This window comes from Hemitrygon akajei, chromosome 4, assembly GCF_048418815.1.
Source record: "Hemitrygon akajei chromosome 4, sHemAka1.3, whole genome shotgun sequence".
NCBI classification, from domain to species: Eukaryota; Metazoa; Chordata; class Chondrichthyes; order Myliobatiformes; family Dasyatidae; genus Hemitrygon; species Hemitrygon akajei.
The window spans coordinates 49,243,814-49,255,918 of NC_133127.1; the positions used below are offsets into that span (position 1 = coordinate 49,243,814).

Sequence of the window (12,105 nt, forward strand, 5' to 3'; positions counted from 1 at the left end):
CCATTTGCCTGCATTTAGCAAATGTCCCTTCCATGTACCTGTCAAAGTGTCTATGTCCATTAGAAATAGGAGTAGAATTAGGTATTTGAACCTATTGAGCCTGTTCAGCCATTTAATCATGGCTGAGTTTTCTTCAACCTAAGACGTAAAAACAAGCTGGATGAACTCAGCAGGTCAGACAGCATCCATTGAAATGAGCAGTCAATGTTTCGGGCCGAGACCTGCCGTCAGGACTGAAGAAGGAGGGGGCAGGGGCCCTGTAAGGTGGGGGGAAGGTGGAAGGTGCCAGGTGAAAAATGAATCAGAGGAAAGATCAAGGGATGGGGGCGGGGAAGCAGGGAGGGGATAGGCCGGAGAGGTGAAGAAGGAATGAAAGGGGAAAGCACAATGGGTAGTAGAAGAAGGCAGAATCATGAGAGAGGTGATAGGCAGCTGGAAGAGGAGGCAGAATGAAAGTGGGATGGGGGAAGGGAGAGGGAGGGAATTACCGGAAGTTGGAGAATTTGATGTTCATACCAAGGGGCTGGAGACTACCCAGACGGTATATGAGACGTTGCTCCTCCAACCTGAGTTTGGCTTCATCATGGCAATAGAGGAGGCCATGTATGGATGTATTAAAATGGGAATGTGAAACAGAGTTGAAGTGGGTGGCAACCGGGAGATCCTGTCTCTTGTGGCGGATGGAGCGGAGGTGCTCGACGAAGCCGTCCCCCAATCTGTGTCGGGTCTCGCCGATGTAGAGGAGGCCGCACTGGGAGCACCGGATGCAACAGATGACCCCAACAGACTCACAAGTGAAGTGTTGCCTCACCTGGAAGGACTGTTTGGGAAGCACTTACGCTTGCTACACCTGTCCCTACACCTCCTCTCTTACCACCATTCAGGGCCCCAAACAGTCCTTCCAGGTGAGGCAACACTTCACTTGTGACAACACACACAAAATTCTGGTGGAATATAGCAGGCCAGGCAACATCTATAGGGAGAAGCGCTGTCAACGTTTCGGGCCGAGACCCTTCTGGTGGAACACAGCGCCAAGCAGCATCTATAAGGAGAAGCGCTGTCGACGTTTCGGGACGAGAACCGAAACGTCAACAGCGCTTCTCCCTATAGATGCTGCCTGGCCTGCTGTGTTCCACCAGCATTTTGTATGTGTTGTTTTTTGAATTTCCAGCATCTGCAGATTTCCTCATATTTGCACTTCACTTGTGAGTCTGTTGGGGTCATCTATTGCATCCGGTGCTCCCAGTGTGGCCTCCTCTACATCGGCGAGACCCAACGCAGATTGGGGGACCGCTTCATCGAGCACCTCCGCTCCGTCCGCCGCAACAGACAGGACCTCCCGGTTGCCACCCACTTCAACTCTGCTTCACATTCCCATCTAGATATGTCCATACATGGCCTCCTCTACTGCCATGATGAGGCCAAACTCAGGTTGGAGGAGCAACACCTCATATACTGTCTGGGTAGTCTCCTGCCCCTTGGTATGAACATTGAATTCTCCAACTTCCGGTAATTCCCTCCCTCTCCCTTCCACCATCCCACTTTCACTCTGCCTCCTCTTCTAGCTGCCTATCACCTCTCTCATGATTCTGCCTTCTTCTACAACCCATAGTGCTTTCCCCTTACATTCCTTCTTCACCTCTCCGGCCTATCCCATCCCTGCTTCCCCTCCCCCACCCCTTGATCTTTCCTCTGATTGGTTTTTCACCTGGCACCTTCCACCCTCCCCCCACCTTCTTTATAGGACCCCTGCCCCCTCCTTCTTCAGTCCTGACGAAGGGTCTCGGCCCGAAATGTTGACTGCTCATTTCAACAGATGCTGCCCGACCTGCTGAGTTCATCGAGCTTGTTTGTACATCTTGATTTGACCACAGCATCTGCAGTGTACTTTGTGTTTACTTTTCTTCAACCCAGTCTCCTGCCTTTTCACCATAACCCTTGACCCACTTACCAATCAAGTACCTACCAGTCTCTGCCTTAAATACACCCAATGATTTGGCCTCAAGCCCTTTGTGGTGATGAATTCCACAAATTCACTACCCTCTGGCTAAAGACATTCCTCCTCGTTTAAGTTTTAAGAGGATGTCTCTTTAGACACTGTGACCTTACCTACAGACTTACCTACAAATGGAAACATCCTCCCCATTCCATCCTCCTACTCAGATCTTCCAGTATCTGGAATGTTCTATTTTCCTTGTAAATGTTGTAACTTCTTAGTGCCCTAAACAGTCTGTAGTTTCTGTAAACAAGACTGACATTAGAGGCATCATAATGGTATCTACATGGAATGTACTGTGAGATTCAATGAAAAGCTCAAACAAAAGGAATTAGATAAATTCCTCAAAGAAAAAGATTGTAGCTGTGGTGTAAAATTATGGGATTAAGCTCTGCAGAGCTAGCAGAAGGACAGGCTGACTGGCCTCCTTCTCTGTATTAGCTTTCAGACAATGCAAAAATGCAAAACGAATCTTCTTAAAATAAAGTCAAACCTAATCCCAACCTTCCACCAACTGCACACAAGTGTAGTCGAGAGGTGATTACCTCTCAACATAAGAGTCGATTGCTAAAATATTTTGAAGAGAATATTTTTCTCCATGTCTTCAGACCCTGAAGGCTGGACTTCCAGAGCTTTGAAGCCTCAGGGAGATAGGCTTGCATGCTTTGGGAAAGTGATGGGAATCAGGATGCACAGGAATGCTTTGGGAGAAGGTATCAAGCCCGGATACCAATACATCCAAGCACTTCCCTGCTCCCTGATCTCCCTTTCTCCACACCTTTCCCACTGAACTCTGATTCCTTCCCTCCTCTCTGCTTCATCTTTCCTATGACCTCCCGCCAACCCGGACCTGCAGTCCCCATCTCATTTGATTTTCAACTCTATCCTTCCCCAATCTTCTACTTATCCAGTTTCCTAATCCTTTCTGAGATTCTCCAGCTTGTCAATCATCTGTTACCCATTCGATCTTCCCCAAGCCTGCTGATCCATCCATTCCCTGCCCAGGCCGCAATGTATCAATCAAGCAGAAGACCAGCATAAAACATTTTAAATATTTGCCTAGAGTTTAGTTTCAGATAGCTCTGATTAACATCCCTGGAGATCCTCCAACCCATCTCATTCTTTCTCTTCAATGGCTTGTAATCACTGGCCATCCACTGCTACTGCTTGCTTTCCACTTATTTTTAAACAATCTGAAGATTTAATTTGCATTCCCTTTGTCTTCTTAAATTGAATTGTAGAGTAATTCATCAGTTTGGCTACAATGCAGTCAATATTTCAAAGGGTGTTTCCTGCTCCAGAAGAGAAAATCATCCTAGCTAGATTGACTAAAGTGTTTTTATTTTGATGGAAAGCTCTCCACACAGAAGAATGTGGCACCACATCATATTATTATCTGAGATCTATTATTTGTGACATTGTGCAGTTTGATGAACATTTAGCTGGCCCAAGCTTGAGAGAAATCAGAAAATAAAAATGATTCCTCTGTGCTAGACTGTGATTGTATTTATTTTACCTCCTGTTCTATAAATCACAGACTATCTGCTTGTGATAGGTAGTAAAATCAAGATTATCCAACATCAAAGTGAAAAGAAAAGCAGGGTTGTGATGGAATCCTTCCTTTTCAGTTCCACAGTTCAGTAACAAGAACATTATATTTACAGACTGAGGGAATCCCTCATGAATTTAACAGCTAGAAAAATGTGAAAAAGAAGGCTATTTCAGGTGGAGTGCAGCTAAGAATACAAATGACCTACTAAGCCGATGGAATGTAAATGAGGACTGCAGGGAATTCTGAGCAAGTTGGTTCTGATCAGCAGCTATCTACCTGAAATGTTAACATAGATTCTCTCTCTGTGAATGTTACCTGATCTGTATTCTTTGTTTTTTTTTTATAATCTCAGATTTCCTACATCTGCTCTTTTGCTTTGCTTTCTGATAACTTGTATTGAGGCAGTGCTTTTAAACCAAACGCCAACATTTCAGTCAGGGATGTCCCACTAGGCAAATAATGAACTACAGGCCAGAACCAATATACTTGGGGAACTAATGAAGAGCCTTGCTGAGGAAGTGAATTGTAAGGAATTTTCAAAGGAGACAGGCTCATGTACAATTCATGGGATCTTGTCATGACATGAGATTAAATAAACGTTTGCTTATTGCTTCTCAATGGCGGTTATCTTTTCTCATGATGATGAGATAGAAAGCTGTTTGGCCATCAGGTCCATCCAGGTTCTGGGTTTACACTATTTACATCCCTCCACTTCTTATTTCCCTCCAATGCCAGAACAACTTGTTTAAAATATATGCCCAGCAACTGCTTTATATTTGCTATTTACCTACAATAAAGAGTAATTTATAGTGGAAATGAACCCACAATACATTTTTGGAATGTGTGTGGAAACCAGACCATCCAGAGGAAGCCCACATGGTAAAAGAGAGTGTGTAAGTTCCACCCGGAGAACAGCTGAGGTCAGGATCATGTCTAGGTCAGTGAACTATCAGACAATGGCAATACCTATTGAAAAGCCATGCTCCTACTTGTTATTTGAAGCTGTATAAATGTCATTTTTTTGGTAATGTAATTATTTTGATCAATTGATGATGATTTATTGGTACAACAGTGATATTATCACTATGATCAACAGCAGAGTGGAAGTAAATTGCTCCTAAAGGAAATACTCAGCAGGCTGGGGAATATCTATTTAATTATAATGTGTTAAGAGTTAAAGTTTCAGATCAATAACCTTTCAGTAGAACCAGGAGGCAACAGAACAAGTTTTGAATTGTCAGGGGAGGAGGATGGAGAAGGGAGCAAAAGAAGGATGTGAAATGATTGGAGGGCAAGTCACAGAAGCGGTGGTGAACAAGAGCGGCGTGAGTGAATAACAAAGGCCAGAGGGTGTGCAAATCGGAGGAACTAAATGAACTCTGAAAATCCAGCAGAGAAGAGAAACAAGACATGGGAAATGTGAGGTGTGAGTTTGGGATGCCTGATAGCTTGTGTTGTTGAGCATAACCTGAGAGGCTGTAAAATGCCAAGTCAGAAGTTAAGGTGCTGGTAGTTAAGCTTACATTTATCATAAATTAATAATGTTACAGATGGCGTACAAAAGAGTGATCAAACAACCTGAATTAATGCTGGACAGATGCCATAGATAATATGGAAAAGATTAAGCATGATAACCGTGCTGGGAAAAGTCCTCAGGCCAGGAAAGAACTGTCTTAAATCACACAACGAAAATAGTATTAACATAATCACATGTCGACTACCAGCCATTAACTAAAACAATAAGAGCAAAGAGCAGCTCACCACACATGCAATGGTTCAATTAAAACACCAGCTCAGTCAGTCAGATTGCACATGAGGCCCAGTCAAAATAGACATCTGAACATGAGTTTTCCTCAATCATTGCCAACCCTCATCACAACCGACCAATCACCAGCCCAATGCTGTCGTCCTCTTACTGGTTCCACAACCTGATTAGGTGCCCAGATCACTTGGAATTTCATGGCTCTGATGAAATACAATACCTGGCTTCCCATGACAGACTGTGACATCTGGAGTGTGACATATGTAATGTGACATCTGAGAGTGGGTTGAGCAGGCTCTGTTTATCCCTTTTGCATGTTACCTATCTTGTACAACATTGAGAGTGTTGTGTTCTATTGTCTGCATTCTTCTTAGAAGCAGCAAAACATTATTACTTCAGTGGTTGGTAAATTGATGCAGAAGATCCTGAGAGGCAGGATCTATGAACATTTGGAGAGGCATAATATGATTAGGAATAGTCAGCATGGCTTTGTCAAAGGCAGGTTGTGCCTTATGAGCCTGATAGAATTTTTTGAGGATGTGACTAAACACATTGATGAAGGTAGAGCAGTAGATGTAGTGTATATGGATTTCAGTGAGGCATTCGATAAGTTATCCCATGCAAGGCTTGTTGAGAAAGTAAGGGACATGGGATCCAAGGGGACATTGCTTTGTAGATCCAGAATTATCTTGCTTACAGAAGACAAAGAGTGGTTGTAGACGGGTCATATTCTGCATGGAGGTCAGTGACCTGTGGTGTGCCTCAATGATCTGTTCTGGGTCCCCTTCTCTTCGTAATTTTTGTAAATGACCTGGATGAGGAAGTGGAGGGATGGGTAAGTAAATTTGCTGATGACACAAAGGTTCAACGGTTGGAGGTGTTGTGGATAGTGTGGAGGGCTGTCAGAAGTTACAGAGGGACATTGATAAGATGCAAAACTGGTCCGAGAAGTGGCAGATGGAGTTCGACCCAGATAAGTGTGAGGTGGTTCATTTTGGTAGGTCAAATATGATGGCAGAATATAGTATTAATGGTAAGGCTCTTGGCAGTGTAGAGGATCAGAGGGATCCTGGGGTCCAAATACATAGGACACTCAAAGCTGCTACAAAGGTTGACTCTGTGGTTAAGAAGGCATACAGTGCATTTGCCTTCATCAACCGTGGGATTGAGTTTAAGAGCTGAGAGGTAATGTTACAATTGTATATGACCCTGGTCAGACCCCACTTGGAGTACTATGTTCTGTCCTGGTCACTTCACTACAGGAAGGATGTGGAAACTATAGGAAGGGTGCAGAGGAGATTTTCAAGGATGTTGCCTGGATTGGAGAGCATGCCTTATGAGAATAGATTGAGTGAACTCGGCCTTTTTTCCTTGGAGCGGTGGAGAATGAGAGGTGACCTGATAGAGGTGTATAAGATGATGAGAAGCATTGATCATGTGGATAGTCAGGGGCTTTTTCCCAGGGCTGAAACGGCTAACACAAGAGGGCATAGTTTTAAGGTTCTTGGAAGTAGGTACAGAGGAGATGTCAGGGTAAGTTTTTTTACGCAGAGCGTGGTGAGTGCATGGAATGGGCTGCCGGCAATGGTGGTGGAGGCGGATATGATAGGGTCTTTGAAGAGACTACTGGACAGGCACATGGAGCTCAGAAAAATAGAGGGCTATGGGTAACCCAAGGTAATTTCTAAGTAAGTACATGTTCAGCACAGCATTGTGGGCCGAAGGGCCTGTATTGCACAGTAGGTTTTCTATGTTTCTATGCTCTGTGCAGTCAGAAATAAATAAAGATAATTGATTGAAAGATCTGAAGCAAGGATCTAAGAAGGTTATTTCAAAGGTGATTAGGGAATGGAACTTGCTGCAGGAAAGGATAGCCAAGTGAAAACCACACTCTGGTATCAGATGAGTATGATACATTGAGGACAACAAAGTTCAGGGAGCCCACTGTGGCACAACTAATAGAGCTGCAGTCTCACAGCCCCAGTGATCCGACATCCGCTGTTGTCTGTGTGGAGTTCGCATATTCTCTGTGTGAACCTGTGATTGTTTCTCTGGATTCTCTAGTCTCTGTACTGTTTAGTCAGGCAGCTTGCTAGGTTAGTTGGCCACTGTAAGTTACTCCTAATGTGTAGGTGAGTGGTAGACTCTGGGAGAATTAACGTGACTGTGTGGAGAATAAAATAGAATTAAAGTAGGATGGCTGTAAATGGATGTTTGATGGATGGTATGAATTTGATAAGTAAAAATTCCTGTCCCAGAGCTGTTGACATGAAGATAATGACCTAAGCTGAAAGTATAGAAGTGGAACTACTCTAAATACTCAGTTGGCCGTAAAGGTCTTTGGGATGACATAAGGTTGTATTAAGGCTGACCATTATTTATTCTTGAATTCAGCACTCTTACCGGCACTGAATTAAGCATAGTTTAGTTTTAAACAGAAGGGCAGAGGAAATATGGTGCCTAGTTTACAAGTTGGTAATTCTGCAGAACTCAATGCCACTGCTGCAACAGCAAAGCAAAGGAGGGCGCTGACTGTACTCTGACAATGAAGCAAAATACAAGACAGGCATTCATAACTTTTGGAAAACAGCTGGAAAATCCCTTTGCGCCATACTGAATGTACTTCAAAGTAACTGGCTGTGCTTAGAGGTCCCTTGAAATGCACTGAAAGATGCGATTTGTCACAGCTTTAGAGGATGGAGTCGTATTTAACAGAGTCAACCTTCAAATGCCAATCCTTGAATCATCTTCTTCAGCGACTAATATAATAACAGAAAATGCTACCTGCCTCTCATCAGGCGTTATGCCTATGCCCACATGCCCCTAAAGAAGTAGTGCGCATTATTCACAGGTACAGTGGAGGTTTCTAGGCTCAGATGTATTCTGGACAGAGAGGGTTTGTGATACTTAATTTAAAATTGTAAATCATGTAATACTGCAATATCTTAATAATGTGATGCTGTAATCATTGAATAAACCCCCTTTGAAAAAGGAAAAAAGAAACAGAAAATACTAGTCAGACAACATCTATGGAAAGAGAAACGGTGATCTTTCTTTCAGTCCACATGAAGGATCTTGAGCCAAAGTGCATCCTGCACTTTCTGTGTTATTCTGAACAGGTCTTTTCTTGTCCAGCATTTTGGTGATGATCCTCTGCAGCAGAGATCTTTATAATTCAACTGTGAGGGTTTAAAATTTATTGCAAATCAGTATCTAGGCTATAGTTTTCAACATATGGGGTTTGCAGCATTAATTCGAGCAGCAGCTTGTATTGTTGCAGAATGAAATGTTCTGTTTCACTGCACCTTCTGTCGGTTTGCCTCTCCTCCAGCTGCCAGAACACTTTTCCTCAAAGGACTGCTTATCTTCTATATCTTGCCTGAGCAAGCCACATGAACAAAGATTCTCTCTTGCTCCCTACTCGTCATGAAATTGTGCAGTTGTACCGTCGGGCTGTTCAACAGCGGACAGAAAGACATCTCCTTGTCAGTTCTTTCAGCTTTTTATCGCACACACCATAATTAATGTCAGCATTGAAAATAGTCCCAGGGACCAATCAGCAGCCCTGAGGCCTCAATGTAGAGTCTCACAAAGCAAGGGTACATATTTGACATTGACCCCTAACAATGTGCAGCTAAGTCTTCTACCAGTAGAGCCAGCTCTCCTGCAGATAAGTGGTATTGGCCTATTATTGCCATATGTACTTAAATACAGTTGAAAAGCTTTTGATTTGCATGCCACCAGACAAATCATGCCATACATGCCGTATTTACACTGAGACTGTAAAAAGAGAACGAAATTCAGAGTATACTGTAATTAGAGAAAGTGCAGTGTCGGTAGATAAATAAAGTGCAAGGACTATGATGAGGAAGATTGTCAAATCAAGATTTCACCCATATGTGAGGGCCATTCATGATTCTGAAAATGGAAGGATATGAACTGTTCTTGTGTCTGCTGGTCTGTGCCCTCGGGCTTTGGTACCTTCTGGCAAATGGAAGAGAGGAGAAGAGAGAATGTTTAGGGTGGAAGGTGTCCTTGATTACATTGGCTGCTTTCCAGAAGCAGTGAGAAGTGTAGACAGTCAGTAGAGGGGAGATAGATGGACTGTGCTCCATTCAAAATTCTACAATTTTTTACTGTCTTGGGGAGAGCAGCTGCTATACCAAGCTGTGATGCATCTGTAAAAATTGATAAGAGTCTTCGGGAACATGCTGAATTTACTTAGCCTTCATCCTACAGTTGGTTGCAAAGGGCTTTTGTATGACTTAAGGATGTATAATAGCTGGCCATTATTTCTTACTGAATATAGCACCTATATTGTCACAGATAGAAGCATGGGCCAGCTTTAAACAGGAGGGCAGATGAAGAATGGAACACATTATGTTTGTTCTGTAGAATACAAGCCACTGAGCAACAGCAAAGCAATGAAGGGAGCTGACAATGAAGAAAAATACAACATGATATTCGCATGTTTTGGGAAATAGCTGGAAAATACTTAGTGACGATCTTGACCGCACTTCAAGGTAACCAGCTGTTTATAGGGTTCATGGAAAAATGTAATCAGCCTGGTTTTAGAGAATGAGGCTATCTTTGGCAGCATCAATATTTGATGGTCATCCTTGGATGATCTTCTTAAACCACTGATATAAAAACTGAAAATGTTAATCAAACATCTTCTGTGGAAAGAGAAATAGAGGTAACAGTTTAAGTTGACACCTTTCCTTAGACTGTGTAAAAGGTAATTTTCAGCTGTAGAAGAGAAATAAAGATCTGTCCACATACAGCCATAGCTCTTCCCGTCACCTTCTCTGCAAATTAAGGTTCCACTTGTTGCAGTGAAAGGTCCCTAACTTGAACTGTTAACTGTTTCTCTTTCAAGATACCATCTAACTTCTTGAGTGTTTCCAGAACTTTCTCTTTTTACTTGAGATTTCCAGAATCTGTAATTTCTTTTCAATCTCCTTAAACAATTGCTTTACTCATGGGGAATGTATTCTCACAATGCTGTTAGGAGGGAGTTCAAATGTTTTCTTTATCATCTTGTAATGATAAAGGAAAAGTGATATATCTCCAAGTCAGGATCATGAATGATTTGGAGCAGATCTCACAGGTAGTGGTGCTCTAAGGTTGATCAGTGATAGTGAAGAATTCTTGCCAAATTATTACAGTGGGCTTTGCACTTGTTCCATCACATTTGGTGGAAGGAGCGAATACTTAAAGTTGTGTGTTGTAGCGTGCTAATCAAACATACTATTTTGCTTTGTGATAGTGCAGCATAAAAAGCTAGTTTTTGTCAATCCACTCCTATATTTAGACTTCCAAACAATAAACATATTTATTAAATCCAGATGGCATTCGCAAAAATTGATGATCTGGTAACAGGCTTTAAAAGCTATTGTTTCTCTCAATTAATGGAAAGTACAAGCTAATTTTGAGAATACCAGATAACCTATCATCCTAGGTACTGACCATTAATGCATATAGCAAAAGGAAAAGCCCCTCCATCAGTCACAGCTGAGTGACTTCATAGTCACTCACAAGCAATGCTGTAATTTGCTTGGAGACGTGGAACATGATACTAATCATCTCCACTTTAGAGCAATCCAAACAGACTGTGTTATACATGTCTAACCTTTCAGCATGCACTTGTTGATGTTCAGGGTAAACAAGACTATAGAAAGTGACTACAGGCATCAATCTGCCCTCAGCTGCCAGCTTTGATGACAATACATGTTATATTCAGCTGGTGCAGCTGACCAGAATGCTGGTTGGGACAAAGGGAATATGTCCAATCTTGTACACTCAAACGGCCGTGTTTGAAACATTTATTTTTATGTCTTTGCTTTAATATAAGCTTGGTCTAGTTCAAGTGGTTTGAATAAGTGCAGTGGAGAATTACTGGTTGCTTCCATGATTGAAGAGTGCAATGCAGAGTCTTATCACGGGAGTGTTTCTCATCGAAGAAAATTTGACACTGAGACAAGTCAACTTTATTGTCATATACACAAGTGCACTGAAAAGCTTGCTTGCAGCTGCATCACAGGTACATAGATTCGAACAACTCACAGAACATAAATTATACATAAATTATGTCCAAGGGACTAAATTCTTGGTCAACAAGTTTGGTTTTTAAAGGGGAGAGAATGAGGGAATTCAAAGTTTGGGATTTCAGTTGGTGAAAACACAAGTGGAACAGGTGCTCTATTAGTCTGAATCAGAGGAGTTTGATATCTTCAAGGCAAGACAAGTCAAGTCAATTTTATTGTCATTTCGACCATAACTGCTGGTACAGTGCATAGTAAAAATGAGACAATGTTTTTCAGGACCATGGTGTTACATGACACAGTACAAAAACTAGACTGAACTATGAAAAAAACAACATGAGAAAGAAAACAACTACACTAGACTACAGACCTACCCAGGATCTTGTGGGACAAGAGGAGATTGTACTTTGTCCTTTCACTATTAAAGTCATCACCCTTTGCTCGTTTACTAGAACTCTCATCTCTGAGTCAACAGATTGTTTACTTTGAGGCCTACATCAAGGACTTGGGTAATTGAATCAAGAGAATGGATGGCAGAAGAGTACATGAAAGATCTGAACAAGGCAAAGGATCTGAGTGATCAAGAATTTGGAGAGTCAGTTGGTTCCAGTTACCCAAACTTACAGTGAGAGTTTTGGTTTGGTTAGGGTGCTGGATATAGGACATCAAAAGCAGGATACCCCTGTAAGGGATCTGTAGTATTACTTTGTGGCTCCTACTTTAGGAGAAAGAGAAGGCTTTGTTACTTTGT

The 12,105-nt window shown here is 42.3% G+C and overlaps 1 protein-coding gene across 2 annotated transcripts in view; it reads left to right on the forward strand.

Moving 5' to 3' along the window:
• nrg1 (neuregulin 1) overlaps window positions 1-12,105 on the forward strand; it is a 402,950-nt gene that overhangs the window by 35,475 nt on the left and 355,370 nt on the right. The window contains exon 1 of one of the 2 annotated variants that reach the window (XM_073042526.1): window positions 11,285-11,353. The exons of the other annotated variant lie outside the window; for it this stretch is intronic. The gene's annotated coding sequence lies outside the window, so the exon portion shown is untranslated. Of the gene's footprint in view, window positions 1-11,284; window positions 11,354-12,105 lie in introns of those variants that run through there. 2 annotated transcript variants of the gene reach the window in all.